General features: G+C 56.2%; 1 long non-coding RNA gene across 1 annotated transcript; it reads left to right on the top strand.

Moving 5' to 3' along the window:
• Positions 1-128: 128 nt before the first annotated feature.
• Positions 129-9,233, top strand: LOC144491086 (uncharacterized). The gene is made up of 4 exons (XR_013497395.1): positions 129-255; positions 1,685-1,785; positions 3,457-3,627; positions 8,907-9,233. It is a non-coding gene; the product is annotated as an uncharacterized LOC144491086 (long non-coding RNA).
• Positions 9,234-18,309: the final 9,076 nt, after the last annotated feature.

Below are 18,309 nucleotides of genomic sequence, written 5' to 3'. Positions count from 1 at the left end.
CTGACCTTTCTGTGGGCCGCACAGCGGGTCAAGACACAGTTGGTGGGGGGAGGGGAACGTTTGGGGTGGGGGAGGGAGGGTGCGCGCGCGGTGGGGGACGAAGGCTGACCTTAAGGATTGACCTCTCAACGACCTTCCCGTCACGCACACAGAGTGGGATGTACATCTTCCAGATCTTCGACTATTACTCAGCAAGTGGGATGACTTTACTGTGGCAAGCTTTCTGGGAGTGTGTAGTGGTGGCGTGGGTTTATGGTGAGTACCCCTTTCTGCGTTTTTCTTTCAGTCAGTCCGCAGGGGTTCCCCAGGGTTTGTGTCCGAGGCCCCAGCCATCTTCAGCTGCTTCATCAATGACCTTCCCTCCATCAGAAGGTCAGGAGTGGGGATGTTCGCTGCTGACTGCACAGTGTTCAGCACCATTCGCCACTCCTCAGACACTGAAGCAGCCCGTGTCCAAATGCAGCGAGACCCGGACAATATCCAGGCTCGGGCTGACAAGTGGCGAGTAAAGTTTAAAGTTTATTTATTAGTCACAAGTAAGGCTTCCATTAACACTGCAATGAAGTTACTGTGAAATTCTCCCAGTCGCCACACTCCGGCGCCTGTTCGGGCCAGTCCACCTAACCCGCACATTTTTCAGACTGTGGGAGGAAACCGGAGCACCCGGGGGAAACCCACGCAGACACGGGGAGAACGTGCAGACTCTGTGCAGACAGTGACCCGGGAATCGAACCCGGGTCCTTGGCGCTGTGAGGCAGCAGCGCTAACCACTGTGCCACCCAACATTCACACCACACAAGCGCCAGGCAATGACCATCTCCAACAAGAGAGGATCCAACCATCTCCCCTTGACATTCACTGGCATTCCCATCGCTGAATCCCCCCCCACTATCAACATCCTGGGGGTCACCATTGAGCAGAAACTGAACCACATCTGCAAACAGTCACTCCCTCCACCACCGACGCTCAGCGGCAGCAGTGTGTACCGTCTACAAGATGCACTGTAGCAATTCACCAGAGATCCTTAGACAGCACCTTCCAAACCCATGACCACTTCCATCTAGCAGGACAAGGGCAGCAGATACATGGGGACCCCACCACCTGCAAGTTTCCCTCCAAGCCACTCACCATCCTGACTTGGAAATATATCGCCGTTCCTTCACAGTTGCTGGATCAAAATCCTGGAATTCCCTCCCTAACGGCATTGTGGGTCAACCCACAGAACATGGACTGTAGCGATTCAAGAAGGCAGCTCACCACCACCTTCTCAAGGGCAACTAGGGATGGGCAATAAATGCTGGCCCAGCCAGCGATGCCCATGACCCACCAATGAATAAAAAAAACTGGACCCAGCCATATAAATACTGTGGCTCCCAGAGCAGGTCAGAGGCTGGGAATCCTGCGGAGAGTAACTCACCTCCTGACTCCCCCGCCAAAGCCTGTCCACCATCTACAAGGCACAAGTCAGGTGTGTGATGGTTGTCGAGGGTTATGAGGGGAGAGGGACAGAAAGTGGAGTTGAGGAGGCAATCGGATCTGATAGAATGAGGGGGGGAGCAGGTTGGAGGGGCTGAGTGGCCTCACTCCAGCTCCCGTTCCAGGCATTCTGCTTCGAGGTCTCTTTCCTTTTAACCTTTTCCGCTCCCCTACCGCCCTCCCCCCTCTCCCCGTCCTCTCGTTACAGGAGCAGACCGTTTCATGCTTGACGTCGCGTGCATGGTGGGATACCAGCCCCTCCCTTTGATGAAGTGGTGTTGGAGTTTTGTGACCCCACTCGTCTGTCTGGTAAGACCCTCGGAGATGGTGGGGGGTGGGGGGGGGGGGGGGGTGGTGGTGGGGGGGTGGGGGGGAAGCAGCGGTTGGGTCGGAAGGTAGAGAGGGTGTTCGCGGAGCTGCAGGGGGAAAGAGTTGGGGAGGGGAGCGTGTTGGTGGGGAGAGGAGAGGGGATAGAGAGAGAGGGCGGGGTGGGGAGAGGGCGGGGTGGGGAGAGGGCGAGGTGGGGAGAGGGCGAGGTGGGGAGAGGGCGAGGTGGGGAGAGGGCGAGGTGGGGAGAGGGTGGGGTGGGGAGAGGGCGAGGTGGGGAGAGGGCGGGGTGGGGAGAGGGCGAGGTGGGGAGAGGGTGGGGTGGGGAGAGGGCGAGGTGGGGAGAGGGCGGGGTGGGGAGAGGGCAGGGTGGGGAGAGGGCGAGGTGAGGTGGGGGGGGGTGAGGGTGAATGGTGTGTGAGTCACCAAACCAAAGTCAAAAACAACAACTCACACCCGCGGGCCCCGAGCGGCCATTTTGGCACAGGCCTATCGACTGTTGGAGGCATCGTAGTCCGGATGGATTCGGAATGTTTGGAGGGTTGGGGGGTGGCAGTGAGGGGGGGCCTCCTCTAGAAGACATGGGGTTGGCAGATGTCGATGTTCGCAGTTGTCGGAGGTGGGCGGGGGCATTTGGACCCTCCCACAGTGCGGCACTCCCTCAGCAGTGCGCTCCCCGGAGAGTCAGCCTGCAGGTGGGGAGAGGCGTGAGGAAGGCCGAGGGGCGTGTGAGGTCGCTGTGGCGAGGGTATGGGAGGAGAGGGGAGGGCGGAGAAGCCTCGCTGTGGTCACACGGGTGGGGGGGGAAAGAGTGGGTAAGGGGGTCTTCAGAGAATCCCTACAGCGCAGCAGGAGGCCATTTGGCCCATCTAGTCTGCACTGACCACAATCCCACCCAGCCCCTATTCCCATAACCCCACACATCTACCCTAGCTAGTTCCCCTGACACTAAGGGTCAATTTAGCACGGCCAATCCACCTAACCCGCACATCTTTGGAGTGTGGGAGGAAACTGGAGCACCCGGAGGAAACCCACACAGACACGGGGAGAATGTGCAAACTCCACACTGACAGTGACCCGAGCCGGGAATCGAACCCGGGTCCCTGGCGCTGTGAGGCAGCATCACTAACCACTCCTGTGCCGCTTGGTGGATCGGCATTCTTGCTGCCCTCTCACTTTCCGCCCTTTTCAAAGAGTGCAGGGTACCCACGTGGATCGGCGGGGCGGTACCACGAGGGCTCACCGGATGGCGGTCCCTCTGGGATAGGGAGGGAGGAGCCGGGGTGGCGAGGAGGGAGGGAGGGGGTGGGTGTTCCTACAATGTGAGGCTTAGTATATCGAGCCGACATTCTCCAGGAGAGGCGGTCGCATTGCAATGTACAAGGTTCTGAAAGGTAGACCCTGAGGAATTGTCTCTGCTGGCCCAGGAAACTAACACACTGCGAGGGGCCGAGTGGTCCACCCCCCCCCCCCCCCCGCCTCAGTCTCGGGCCTCCTGGTCTAACGTTGGGCCTAGTTCAGGCAAGGGCTCGACTGAAAATCATGGCGGATGTATTCGGCTGGCCAATCAAAATCGGCCTCCCTCTGGCCCAACACAAACTAACTCTGCCTCTCTCTCTCTCTCTCTCTCTCCCTCTCTTCCACAATCGCCAGGGGATTTTCCTCTTCCATCTCATCAACTACAAGCCCCTGACGTACAACAAGGTCTACACGTACCCGTGGTGGGGTGAAGCTTTGGGGTGGTGCCTGGCACTGGCCTCCATGCTGTGTATCCCCACCACCATCCTGTACAAGCTCTCGCGAGGGAGAGGAACACTGGCAGAGGTCAGTAAATGCTGTGTGGGATGGGCATGGGGCTGAGGGAGGAGGGGTGGGGGGCACCCGACACCACCCTGAGCTACCCATCGCCATTCCTGTGTGGCGCCCAGCAAGATCCCACGGGTATGTGGCCATATCCCAGAAACTGCATTGACCCTCCCACAGTGCGGGCGCTCCCTCAGCACTGAACCACCGACAGTGCGGCGCTCCCTCAGCACTGACTCTCCCACAGTGCGGTGCTCCCTCAGCACTGACCCTCCCACAGTGCGGCGCTCCCTCAGCACTGACTCTCCGACAGTGCGGCGCTCCCTCAGCACTGACCCTCCCACAGTGCGGCGCTCCCTCAGCACTGACCCTCCCACAGTGCGGCGCTCCCTCAGCACTGACCCTCCCACAGTGCGGCGCTCCCTCAGCACTGACCCTCCCACAGTGCGGCGCTCCCTCAGCACTGACCCTCCCACAGTGCGGCGCTCCCTCAGCACTGACCCTCCCACAGTGCGGCGCTCCCTCAGCACTGACTCTCCGACAGTGCGGTGCTCTCTCAGCACTGACCCTCCCACAGTGCGGCGCTCCCTCAGCACTGACTCTCCGACAGTGCGGCGCTCCCTCAGCACTGACCCTCCCACAGTGCGGCGCTCCCTCAGCACTGACTCTCCGACAGTGCGGTGCTCTCTCAGCACTGACCCTCCCACAGTGCGGCGCTCTCTCAGCACTAACCCTCCGACAGTGCGGCACTCCCTCAGCACTGACCCTCCCACAGTGCGGTGCTCTCTCAGCACTGACCCTCCCACAGTGCGGTGCTCTCTCAGCACTGACCCTCCCACAGTGCGGCGCTCTCTCAGCACTAACCCTCCCACAGTGCGGCGCTCCCTCAGCACTGACCCTCCCACAGTGCGGTGCTCTCTCAGCACTGACCCTCCCACAGTGCGGCGCTCCCTCAGCACTGACCCTCCCACAGTGCGGTGCTCTCTCAGCACTGACCCTCCCACAGTGCAGCGCTCCCTCAGCACTGACCCTCCCACAGTGCGGCGCTCTCTCAGCACTGACCCTCCGACAGTGCGGCGCTCCTTCAGCACTGACCCTCCCACAGTGCGGCGCTCCCTCAGCACTGACCCTCCGACAGTGCGGCGCTCCCTGGGCACCGACCCTCCGACAATGCGGCGATCCCTCAGCACTGACCCTCCGACAGTGCGGCGCTCCCTCAGCACTGACCCTCCCACAGTGCGGCGCTCCCTCAGCACCGACCTTCTGACAGCATGGCGCTCCCACATACTGACCCCTTGGCACTGCGGTGCTCCCTCAGCACTGACCCTTCGACAATGCAGTGCTTCCTTAGTACAATGCTGGGCAGTTAACTGTTACTCACCATCAACTGGTGCACTCACTCTGGCAACACCTCTACCACAAGCCAACCAACCAGCATTCTCCTCTCACCCAGTATACATTGTTGTTCGCTGGACGGTTGTGTTCTTGCGATTTGCTCTGATGCGTGCAGGATGGAAAGCTTTGACAAGAAAACGGGCGGGAGTTTAAGGCCTCGCTCAACCTGCCCGAGGGCAACGGACCTTTCCATTATCTGCCCCTTGCCAGCTCCGAGAATTCCGGCGACTATCTCTTTTTTGCCAATCACCCTTCGATGTGCCTCCCCTCTCCGGAGATGGAGTCAATCCCTGTACTCTCTCGGAGCAATGCCATTGGAGGTCTACTAGCCAAGGCACCTGGGCACTCAAATCCCAAATGAACAAGCTGGACTCCTTTCCCCCTCGCCCCCTAGAGGACTGGAGGCTAACTGAACCCTCGGGCTTTTACTGAAGTTCAAATAACATACGGCACGATGGCACAGTGGTTAGCGCTGCTGCCTCACAGTGCCAGGGACTCGGGATCGATTCCCGGCTTGGGTCACTGTCTGTGTGGAGTTTGCACATTCTTCCCGTGTCTGCGTGGGTTTCCTCCGGGTGCTCCGGTTTCCTCCCACAGTCCAAAGATGTGCGGGTTAGGTGGATTGGCCGTGCTAAATTGTCCCTTAGTGTCAAGGGACTAGCTCGGGTAAATGCATAGCGTTATGGGGATAGGGCCTGGGTGAGATTGTGGTCGGTGCAGACTCGATGGGCTGAATGGCCTCTTTCCGCACTGTCGGGATTCTATGATTCTGTGTTCTGACAATACTTTTTTCACTTTCTCTCCCTCCCTCTCACCTTTTGTCTTTCTCTCCCTCGCTCTCCCTTCTCTTATCTCTCCCTGTTTTCACTCTCCCACCCCATCTCGTTCTCCATGTACCCACTCCCTCTCTCCCATTACACTATCTGTCCTTCTCTCCACATCTCTCTCTCTCTCTCCTGCTCTCGCATTCCCCGCGCTCTCTCACTCTGTCCCTCTCTCACTGTCCCTCTCTCTCTGTCCCTCTCTCTCTGTCCCTCTCTCTCTGTCCCTCTCTCTCTGTCCCTCTCTCTCTGTCCCTCTCTCTCTGTCCCTCTCTCTCTGTCCCTCTCTCTCTGTCCCTCTCTCTCTGTCCCTCTCTCTCTGTCCCTCTCTCTCTGCCCCTCTCTCTCTGCCCCTCTCTCTCTGTCCCTCTCTCTCTGTCCCTCTCTCTCTGTCCCTCTCTCCCTCCATCTGTCCCTCTGTCCCTCTCTCTCTGTCTCTCTCTCACTCTGTCTCTCTCTCTCACTCTGTCCCTCTCTCACTCCCTCTGTCACTCTGTCCCCCTCTCTCTCTCACTCTGCCCCCCTCTCTCTCACTCTGCCCCCTCTCTCTCACTCTGCCCCCTCTCTCTCACTCTGCCCCCCTCTCTCTCACTCTGCCCCCCTCTCTCTCACTCTGCCCCCCTCTCTCTCACTCTGCCCCCCTCTCTCTCACTCTGCCCCCTCTCTCTCACTCTGCCCCCCTCTCTCTCACTCTGCCCCCCTCTCTCTCACTCTGCCCCCCTCTCTCTCACTCTGCCCCCCTCTCTCTCACTCTGCCCCCCTCTCTCTCACTCTGCCCCCCTCTCTCTCACTCTGCCCCCCTCTCTCTCACTCTGCCCCCCTCTCTCTCACTCTGCCCCCCTCTCTCTCACTCTGCCCCCTCTCTCTCACTCTGCCCCCCTCTCTCTCACTCTGCCCCCCTCTCTCTCACTCTGCCCCCCTCTCTCTCACTCTGCCCCCTCTCTCTCACTCTGCCCCCCTCTCTCTCACTCTGCCCCCCTCTCTCTCTCTCTGCCCCCTCTCTCTCTCTCTGCCCCCCTCTCTCTCTCTCTGTCCCCCTCTCTCTCACTCTGCCCCCCTCTCTCTCACTCTGCCCCCCTCTCTCTCACTCTGCCCCCCTCTCTCTCACTCTGCCCCCCTCTCTCTCTCTCTGCCCCCCTCTCTCTCTCTCTGCCCCCTCTCTCTCTCTGTCCCCCTCTCTCTCTCTCTGTCCCCCTCTCTCTCACTCTGCCCCCCTCTCTCTCACTCTGCCCCCCTCTCTCTCACTCTGCCCCCCTCTCTCTCTCTCTGCCCCCCTCTCTCTCTGCCCCCCTCTCTCTCTCTCTGTCCCCCTCTCTCTCACTCTGCCCCCCTCTCTCTCACTCTGCCCCCCTCTCTCTCACTCTGCCCCCCTCTCTCTCTCTCTGCCCCCCCTCTCTCTCTCTCTGCCCCCCTCTCTCTCTCTGTCCCCCTCTCTGTCTCTCTGTCCCCCTCTCTCTCACTCTGCCCCCTCTCTCTCACTCTGCCCCCCTCTCTCTCACTCTGCCCCCCTCTCTCTCACTCTGCCCCCCCTCTCACTCTGCCCCCCTCCCTCTCACTCTGCCCCCCTCTCTCTCACTCTGTCCCCCTCTCTCTCACTCTGTCCCCCTCTCTCTCACTCTGTCCCTCTCTCTCTTACTCTGTCCCTCTCTCTCTCACTCTGTCCCTCTCTCTCACTGTCCCCCTCTCTCACTGTCCCCCCTCTCTCACTGTCCCCCTCTCTCTCACTCTGTCCCTCTCTCTCTCACTCTGTCCCTCTCTCTCTCACTCTGCCCCCCTCTCTCACTCACTCTGCCCCCCTCTCTCTCTCTCTGTCCCCCTCTCTCTCTCTCTCTGCCCCCCTCTCTCTCTCTCTGCCCCCCTCTCTCTCACTCTGCCCCCCTCTCTCACTCACTCTGCCCCCCTCTCTCTCTCTCTGTCCCCCTCTCTCTCTCTCTGTCCCCCTCTCTCTCACTCTGTCCCCCTCTCTCTCACTCTGTCCCCCTCTCTCTCACTCTGTCCCCCTCTCTCTCACTCTGTCCCTCTCTCTCTCACTCTGTCCCCCTCTCTCTCACTCTGTCCCTCTCTCACTCACTCTGTCCCTCTCTCACTCTGTCCCTCTCTCACTCTGTCCCCCTCTCACTCTGTCCCCCTCTCTCTCACTCTGTCCCCCCTCTCTCTCACTCTGTCCCTCTCTCTCTCTCTGTCCCCCTCTCTCTCACTCTGTCCCCCTCTCTCTCACTCTGTCCCCCTCTCTCTCACTCTGTCCCCCTCTCTCTCACTCTGTCCCCCTCTCTCTCACTCTGTCCCTCTCTCACTCACTCTGTCCCCCTCTCTCTCACTCTGTCCCCCTCTCTCTCTCTCTGTCCCCCTCTCTCTCACTCTGTCCCTCTCTCACTCTGTCCCCCTCTCTCTCACTCTGTCCCCCTCTCTCTCACTCTGTCCCTCTCTCACTCACTCTGTCCCTCTCTCACTCACTCTGTCCCCCTCTCTCTCACTCTGTCCCTCTCTCACTCTGTCCCTCTCTCACTCTGTCCCTCTCTCACTCTGTCCCCCTCTCTCTCACTCTGTCCCCCTCTCTCTCACTCTGTCCCTCTCTCTCTCTCTGTCCCCCTCTCTCTCACTCTGTCCCTCTCTCACTCTGTCCCCCTCTCTCTCACTCTGTCCCTCTCTCTCTCACTCTGCCCCCCTCTCTCTCACTCTGTCCCTCTCTCTCTCACTCTGCCCCCCTCTCTCTCACTCTGTCCCTCTCTCTCTCTCTGTCCCCCTCTCTCTCACTCTGTCCCTCTCTCACTCTGTCCCCCTCTCTCTCACTCTGTCCCTCTCTCTCACTCTGTCCCCCTCTCTCCACTTGTCCCTCCCTCCACATCTCCTCATTCTGTATCTCCCACTCCCTCCCTCTCACTCACCCTCCCTCTCTCCCCCTCTCTCTCATTCCCCCCTCTCTCTCTCCCCCCCTCTCTCTCCACACCCCTCTCTCTCTCTCTCTCTCTACCCCTCTCTCTCTCTCCCTCTACTCCCCTCTCCCTCCACCCCGCCTCTCTCTCCACCCCTCCCTCCCTCCCTCTCTCTCTCTGTCTCGCTCTCCCCCTCTGTGTCTCTCCACAGCGCTGGCACCATCTCACCACTCCGATCTGGTCATCCCACCACCTGCAGTACAGAGGGGTGACTGCGGACTCTGCCAGTCCCTCCTCAATGGGGCCCTCGCTGGAGGAGAAGATTGTCATATACGAGAGTGTGATGTGAGGGTCAGAACGGCCAGAGATCAACTGATTTCCTGCATAATTAATTAATTCGTGAAGGCACAATTCTAATTGACAGTTTAAACGCCAGGCGCCGACCCCACCCTGTAAATGCACTTTAGCCTCAGATTTATTTTTAAAATAACTATGCAATCTTATCAACAGAGGAGAGAGAGGGGGTCGGGGGGGGGGGGGGGGGGGAAGGAGGAATGGGGGTGAGGGATGGGGTGGGTGGGAGGGGGGAGCTCTGTATCTCTGTACCTGTCCTGGGAGTGTTTGATGGGGGACAGTGTAGAGGGAGCTTTACTCTGTATCTAACCCCGTGCTGTACCTGTCCTGGGAGTGTTTGATGGGGACAGTGTAGAGGGAGCTTTACTCTGTATCTAACCCCGTGCTGTACCTGTCCTGGGAGTGTTTGATGGGGACAGTGTAGAGGGAGCTTTACTCAGTATCTAACCCCGTGCTGTACCTGTCCTGCGAGTGTTTGATGAGGGACAGTGTGGAGGGAGCTTTACTCTGTATCTAACCCCGTGCTGTATCTGTCCTGGGAGTGTTTGATGGGGACAGTGTAGAGGGATCTTTACTCTGTATCTAACCCCGTGCTGTACCTGTCCTGGGGTGTTTGATGGGGACAGTGTAGAGGGAGCTTTACTCTGTATCTAACCCCGTGCTGTACCTGTCCTGGGAGTGTTTGATTGGGACAGTGTAGAGGGATCTTTACTCTGTATCTAACCCCGTGCTGTACCTGTCCTGGGAGTGTTTGATGGGGACAGTGTGGAGGGAGCTTTACTCTGTATCTAACCCCGTGCTGTACCTGTCCTGGGAGTGTTTGATGGGGACAGTGTAGAGGGAGCTTTACTCTGTATCTAACCCCGTGCTGTACCTGTCCTGGGAGTGTTTGATGGGGACAGTGTAGAGGGAGCTTTACTCTGTATCTAACCCCTTGCTGTACCTGTCCTGGGAGTGTTTGATGGGGACAGTGTAGAGGGAGCTTTATCCTGAGCTCGAATGACCCCCCTTTTCCCAGTACGGTTGGATTGGAGGGGGAATTCAGACTGATTATGAAGGGAGGCCACGTTCCTTACCCCCCTCACCCTCCAGCGCCCTTGTGCTGATACTGGGATCTTTCTGTGTGGGTCTGAAACTGAAGCAATTATGAAGTCCATTTTGCCAATCATTATCTATTTATATTCTAATATATAACATGGATATTAATATATAACTCACAGTTACTTATTTTAAAATGTTGGCATTATGGATGGGGAGGGGAGAGCTTCAGTTTGTGTTGAGAGAGACTGGGAGGAGCTGGGATTTTCTCCTCTGGAGCAGAGAAGGTTAAGGGGGGGGGAGATTTAATCGAGGCCGTCACTATCACGAGGGGGCTTCGATCGAGTGAACGAGGAGAAAGTGTTTCCCCAGCGGCAGGAGGGTCGGGAACCGGGGGTGGGGAGCGGGGCGGTGGGGAGGGGGGAGGACAGATTGAAGAGATTCAGTAAACTCACCGGGCGTGGGGGTGATTTATTTGTTGACACAGCGAGTTGTTGTGATCTGGGAGGTGGTCTCGAAAAGAGCAGTGGGCACGGATTCACCCTTGAGAAAGCTGAGGGGGGGAAACTGAGTCAGTCATTGAAGGGGAAATATTTACAGTGTTAAGGGGCAGAAGGAGCGAGGGGAGGGGGAGAGAGTGTGGGATTAGTTGGATAACTCTCTCTCGCTCACTGAAAGGGGGTCGGCACCGACCCAATGGGCTGCCTCTCCTGTGTGCGGGATACTGGAACGAGCCACAGACTCCCAAGTTGCCCGTCAGTAATGTGCCAAATCGGCAAACTGATGCGAGCACGGCCTCGGGGGGTTTCAGAGCCTGCGTTTTAATAATGTCAGGGGTTAATCAGAGCCAAAATGTCCGTCCGTCAGGCCAGGGCCGAGAGCTGAGGCCTCCCTGCTCCGGACAAGGGGACTGTTTAAATAAACGGACGGTGACGAGTTGCAACCTGAACCTTTAATTTGCCTGGTTGGCTCCAGAGGCCGGGACTGCTGCCATGGTAACCGGGAGTATGGCTTGGGCCTACTTTGAATCGGGTGAGGGGGGCGATTCGAGTTTCTCCAGAGATTGGCAAGGTCTCCAGACGTTCCATCGGCACCTTACAGCCGATTAAGTATTTTTTTTGATCCTCTTCGGAGTGCGCACGCTGTGGCAGAAAGGCAGCAGCCCAAGTTGCGGAAATCAAGATCCCACAAACAGCCAAAGCGATCAACAAATCCAGATCATCACTTTTTTTTTCTTCGCTGGGAGTTCGTGCACCCCAAGAATCACAGAAGAATCATAGAATCCCTACAGTGCAGAAAGAGGCCATTCAGCCCATCGAGCCTGCCCCGACAACAATCCCACCCAGGCCCTATTCCCGTAACCCTACATATTTACCCTGCTAATTCCTCTGACACTAAGGGACAATTTAGCACGGCCAATGCACCTAACCCGCATATCTTTGGACTGTGGGAGGAAACTGGGGCACCCGGAGGAAACCCACGCAGACACGGGGAGAATGTGCAAACTCCACACAGACACTGACCCGAGCCGGGAATCGAACCCGGCTCCCTGGAGCTGTGAGGCAGCAGTGCCAACCACTGGCCCATGAGCACCAGGGATCTTGTGTATTTTCTTCTGTGGGATGTGAGAGAACATCGCAGGCTATGCAGCTCCTCTCTCTTGAGCCTGTCCCACAGTCAGTCACGTCAGGGCTGATCCATATCGTATCTCCATCTACCCGCCTCAGAAACCCTCAATCCCCCCCGCCCCACCCCCATCACTTACCCAACAGAAATCTCTCAATCTCGGGGTTGAGTTTCTAATTGACCCCCCCCCTGCATCCTTGGCAGCTTTACGGGGAGGATGGGGGTAGGGGGCGGGGGCAGAGTTCTGGATTGCACTCCCCTTTGTGTGGGGAAGTGCTGGCAGACTCCACCCCCCCCCTCACCCCATTGAATGGACCGACTCTCTGAAGGTTCGTCTCCTGTTCCCCCCCCACCCCCGTTCCACTTGTGGACCCCACCAGAGGAAACAGTTCTCTCCCGTTCCCGTCCCGTGGGGGGCGGGGGAGCGAAAGGGGGAGGGGGGGGGGTGGTTGTTGTTGGGACTTGTCTTTGTACAGAAACGCGCCTGGCGGCCGCTGAGTTTGTAGAGTTTAAAGCTTGCTTGCTGGATTGTGAAGTGTTTATTTTCGATTTAACCGATGGACTGACACCTGGCAAGTGGAATCAATGGTTTCGTAATAAAATAACATCTTGGAAAATGATGAAAAAAAATAGTCTCGTCTCTCCTCCTTCTCCGCCTGCCCTCGCTTGGAGTCCGCGCGCAATAACGTTGTCCTCGCCCCACCCCCCCGCTCCCGCCCCATTTACGTCAGGAAGGGTATGGATTCCCATCATGCCTCACCCCCCTTCCCCCCACCCCGGAGGCACACCGGCCATCGCTTCCCCCGCAATCGCTGCTCACACGCGGTGCTCGGTTAGAGCGGGGGGGGGGGGCGGGAGGCGGTCAAGGCAAGGACTGGGCCTGCCGCGACGCCTCACCTAGTCGGACAGCACCCCTCCCGGACCCCTGCCCCTGACGTGAGCCAGCCAAGTGGGTCATGAGCCTGGGCTTGCTCCATAACCACCACCGCCCCAATACCATCCACATGTCCCCCTGCTTGCCCCATGTCTCTCCATTCTCCCTCTCCATTCCAACCCTACACACACACAGACACACACACACACAATCCCCAGTCACCTCCCTTCAGCTCCAGAAGCACATCTGCCCCCCTGCCCCAGAACCACTGTTTCCAAATTTCACCTCCCATTCAAGAGAGAGAGAGACAGAGGGGAAGTGGGAGAGAGATAGAGGAGCAGAGACAGAGAGACACACATTCAGCACACTCCCCCACCCCCCTTAAACACATCGACACGATTCACCTCAATCACTCTCCGTGGGAGCGACTTCCACACTCTCCCCACTCTGGGGAAAGAGCTTCCTCCTCAATAACCTCACCCCCCATTGGATTTATTAGTGACCGTCTTACATTGCTGGCCCCCGAGTTCTGGTCTGCCCCTGTCCTGCACCACTCGTCTGGATGAGCGCGGCTCCGACAACACTCAAGAAGCTCGACACCATCCGGGACAAAGCAGCCCCCCCCCCCCGCTCGATCGACACGCTAACCACCCACCCTCAACATTCACTCCCTCCACCACCGACGCACAGCGGCAGCAGTGTGTACCGTCTACAAGATGCACCGCAGCGACTCGCCAAGGCTCCTTCGACAGCGCCGCCCAAACCCACCATCTCTACCTCCTAGAAGGACAAGGGCAGCAGATGCCATGGGGAACACCCACCGCCTGCAAGTCCCCCCCCGAGCCACAGTATTTGGCTGGGTCCAGCTCAGTTTCTGCTCAATGGGAACCCCCAGGCTGTTGATAGTGGGGGGGATTCAGCGATGGGAATGTCATTGAATGTCAAGGGGAGATGGTTGGATCCTCTCTTAGAACATAGAACATAGAACATTACAGCGCAGAACAGGCCCTTCGGCCCACGATGTTGCACCGACCAGTTAAAAAAAAAAAAACTGTGACCCTCCAACCTAAACCAATTTCTTTTCGTCCATGAACCTATCTACGGATCTCTTAAACGCCCCCAAACTAGGCGCATTTACTACTGATGCTGGCAGGGCATTCCAATCCCTCACCACCCTCTGGGTAAAGAACCTACCCCTGACATCGGTTCTATAACTACCCCCCCTCAATTTAAAGCCATGCCCCCTCGTGCTGGATTTCTCCATCAGAGGAAAAAGGCTATCACTATCCACCCTATCTAAACCTCTAATCATCTTATATGTTTCAATAAGATCCCCTCTTAGCCGCCGCCTTTCCAGCGAAAACAATCCCAAATCCCTCAGCCTCTCCTCATAGGATCTCCCCTCCATACCAGGCAACATCCTGGTAAACCTCCTCTGCACCCTCTCCAAAGCCTCCACATCCTTCCTGTAATGTGGGGACCAGAACTGCACACAGTACTCCAAGTGCGGCCGCACCAGAGTTGTGTACAGTTGCAACATAACGCTACGACTCCTAAATTCAATCCCCCTACCAATAAACGCCAAGACACCATATGCCTTCTTAACAACCTTATCTACTTGATTCCCAACTTTCAGGGATCTATGCACACATACACCTAGATCCCTCTGCTCCTCCACACTATTCAAAGTCCTCCCGTTAGCCCTATACTCAACACATCTGTTATTCCTACCAAAGTGAATTACCTCACACTTCTCCGCATTAAACTCCATCCGCCACCTCTCGGCCCAACTCTGCAACCTGTCTAAGTCTTCCTGCAAACTACGACACCCTTCCTCACTGTCTACCACACCACCGACTTTGGTGTCATCAGCAAATTTGCTAATCCACCCAACTATACCCTCATCCAGATCATTAATAAATATTACAAACAGCAGTGGCCCCAAAACAGATTGTTGGAGATGGTCATTGCCTGGTGCTTGTGTGGGGTGAATGTTACTCACCACTTGTCAGCCCGAGCCTGGATATTGTCCAGGTCTCGCTGCATTTGGACACGGGCTGCTTCAGTATCTGAGGAGTGGCGAATGGTGCTGAACACTGTGCAGTCAGCAGCGAACATCCCCACTCCTGACCTTACGATGGAGGGAAGGTCATTGATGAAGCAGCTGAAGATGGCTGGGGCCTCGGACACGACCCTGAGGGACTCCTGCAGTGATGTCCTGGAGCTGAGATGATCGACCTCCAACCATCTTCCTGGAAATGCCATCATTATGGCCGGGCATTGGTGAATTAGTTGAAGGTGTTGGGCACCTTTGCCAGACTCCAAGCTCTGTGCGATGCCCTGTGCCCACCTCCTTACTCAGATACACAAGCATGCCAGGCATCGCTCAGCACACGCACTCCAGACACACCGGTCTGCAAACTGTTACGAAGGTGCATAGATAAGGTTAAAAACGTGGTGTTTGACAAAATGTAAATATTGAAAAGAAATGCTAAGAAAACCAAAAGAAATCATATAGCATTGTAACATAGAAACATAGAAAACTACAGCACAAAACAGGCCCTTCGGCCCCACAAGTTGTGCCGAACATATCCCTACCTTTTAGGCCTACCTATAACCCTCCATCCTATTAAGTCCCATGTACTCATCCAGGAGTCTCTTAAAAGACCCTATTGAGTTTGCCTCCACCACCAGTTTGTCTCTTTAAAAAGCATGCGTCCTTGTGCTTGGATTTTTAAATTGAAGAAAGCAGGCTGCTGAAGCCAACTTTGCAGCGTTGTGTCAAAAGCCCAGCAGCCAGAGTTCCGGCAGAGCAAAACAGGCTTTTGAATTGGACCAATGAGTTTAAAGCAAGCACTCAAATTTGAGTGTTGTTGACAACCTCAAGCCACTCAAATTGCAGGAATATTGTGAGGTAATTCTAGGTATTTAAACCCGGACAAGGGGAAATAATGGTTCGAGTAATCTTGCCACCTCTTTAGTCAGAAGGAGGGAGAGGGGAGTCTCTCATATAGAATCCTGCAGTTTAATGTATGTCTTCATAAAACCCTAGCTTCATAAAACCTACCATTTACAGTCAAAAAATAGATCAACTCGGAAGAGGTGTCAGATCTGAACAGAAAAGTCCTTCAGACCTCTAACAAGTGCCTGGTTGTTTATACATCCTTCTGAGAATGACTGGAATTTAGAAGCCTTTGCTTCATTCATGAGTCTTGTATTATTCGGACAGCATTCTATTGGGGAGTTTATTCAGTTTGTTAATCGTTTTAATAAAGTTGTCACCAGTTTTAAAATAAGGACCTGTTAATTGTCCATGAGAGTGTCCGATCCTGCTTTAATTTACCAAAACTAATAGCTTCCTATTCCCTTCACACACACACTCAAGATTACGAAGCGAGGTATATCCCTTTAGAGGGGGGTTCCAAAATCGCACAGAGGGAAACATCACAAAATACTAGCTCAATTCAACGAATCACAGAAAGCTGGCACAGAGGGGCAGCGGTAATCGGGGAGGCTAATGTAACATTGCCCTTATTTCAAGGGGGTTGGGGTACAAGAGTAGGGAAATCTTGCTGCAGCTGTACAAGGTACTGGTGGGCAGTGACTAGTGGGGTTCCGCAGGGATCTGCGCACGGACCCCAACTGTTCACATTATATATTAACAATTTGGAAGAGGAAACTGAATGTATTTATTTTTCATGTGGCAGCTTTATAGAAACTTAGTTAGGCCGCATTTGGAATATCGTGTTCAATTCTGGTCGCCGCACGACTAGAAGGATGTGAAGTCTTTGGAGAGGGGACAGAAAAGATTTACCAGGATGTTGCCTGGTATGGAGGGCATTAGCTATGAGGGGAGGTTGGAGAAACTTGGTTTGTTCTCACTGGAACGACGGAGGTTGAGGGGCGACCCGATAGAAGTCTACAAGATTATGAGGGGCATGGACAGAGTGGATAGTCAGAAGCTTTTTACCAGGGTGGAAGAGTCAATTACTAGGGGGCATAGGTTTAAGGTGCGAGGGGCAAGGTTTAAAGATGTACGAGGCACGTTTTTTTACACAGAGGGTGGTGGGTGCCTGGAACTTGCTGCCGGGGGAGGTAGTGGAAGTGGATACGGTAGTGGCTTCTAAGGGCTATCTGGACAAATACATGAATAGGATGGGAATAGAGGGATACGGTCCCCGGGAGGGTAGGGGGTTTTAGTTCAGTCGGGCAGCATGGTCGGTGCAGGCTTGGAGGGCCGAAGGGCCTGTTCCTGTGCTGTAATTTTCTTTGTTCTTTGTATCATCTGCAAATTTGGGGATAATACAAAGTGGAAGTTTATTTATTAGTGTCACAAGTAGGTTGACATAAACATTGCAGTGAAGTTACTGTGAAAATCCCCTGGTTGCCACACTCCTGCGCCTGTTCGGGTAACACTGAGGGAGAATTTAGCACGGCCAATGCACCCTAACCAGCACGTCTTTCAGACTGGGAGGAAACCCGGAGCACTCGGAGGAAACCCATGCAGAAAACGTGCAAATTCCACACAGACAGTGACCCGAGCCAGGAACCGAACCTGGGCCCCTGGGGCTGTGGGGCAGCAGTGCTAACGCACTGGGTCGCCCTGCTGCCCCAACCCCTTTTTGAAAAGAACTATTTTTGCGTCCATTATCACGAGGTGGCTGGAGTACAGGAATAAAGAGGTCTCCCAACAACCATACGGGGATGTGGGGAAAACAGGCCTGGAATAACTGCACACACTTTGGTCTTTGTGGTTTTAAAAGTGGATATACTCGCAACTGGAGGCTGGGACAGCGAAGGTTCACCAGATTGGAGTCCCTGGGATGAAGGGGTGGTGGGCAGGGAAAGGTACAGACAGGAAAGTGGAGTTGAGGCCACAACAGATGTTATCGAATGGGAGCGCAGGGCTGGAGGGGCTGAATGGCCTCAATCCTGCTCCTTGATCCAGTGTTTGAAGATGGCCCCGCTTTGCAGCAGAGGTGAAAGGTCGCTGGGCGGGGGGGGGGGGGGGGGGGGGTGGAGTGACCAGCAGGAACAGAGCGGTCACTACTGGAATGTAACACTCAGTTCCACACTCTCTCACTCTGTTCCAGACGATTCAATCAGTAACGAATAAAATAAATACCAAGAGATGTTCAGCATCTTTCCAACAAATCACCGTGTCTGTCCGCCCCCCCCCCCGCCCCGCTCCAACCCTTCCCTCCTCTCACTCTCCACTCTCCTCCCCCTCCCTCTCCTCCACCCCCTCTCTCTCTCCCACCCTCCTCCCCTCTCTCTCTCCCACCCTCCTCCCCCCTCCTCCCTCTCTCTCTCTCCACCCTCCTCCTCCTCCCCCTCCCTCTCTCTCTCTCTCCACCCTCCTCCCTCTCCACCCTCCTCCTCCTCCCCCTCCCTCTCCACCCCCTCCCTCTCCACCCTCCTCCTCCTCCACCCCCCTCCTCCACCACCCCCCTCCTCCTCCCCCCTCCTCCTCCTCCACCCCCTCCTCCTCCCCCCTCCTCCACCTCCTCCTCCTCCCCCCTCCTCCACCTCCTCCTCCACCCCCTCCTCCTCCTCCACCCCCTCCTCCTCCTCCACCCCCTCCTCCTCCCCCCTCCTCCTCCTCCCCCCTCTCCACCCTCCACCACTCTCCTCCTCCTCCTCCACCCTACTCCCCCTCTCCTGCGCCTCCTCCCTCTCTCAACACTCCGCCATCCCTCCCTCAAACCTTCTCTCTTCCATT

This window comes from Mustelus asterias, unplaced genomic scaffold (assembly GCF_964213995.1).
Source record: "Mustelus asterias unplaced genomic scaffold, sMusAst1.hap1.1 HAP1_SCAFFOLD_4407, whole genome shotgun sequence".
In the NCBI taxonomy this organism is placed as follows: Eukaryota; Metazoa; Chordata; class Chondrichthyes; order Carcharhiniformes; family Triakidae; genus Mustelus; species Mustelus asterias.
Note: the sequence above shows the minus strand (reverse complement) of the source record. Positions and strands in the feature narration are given on the sequence as shown.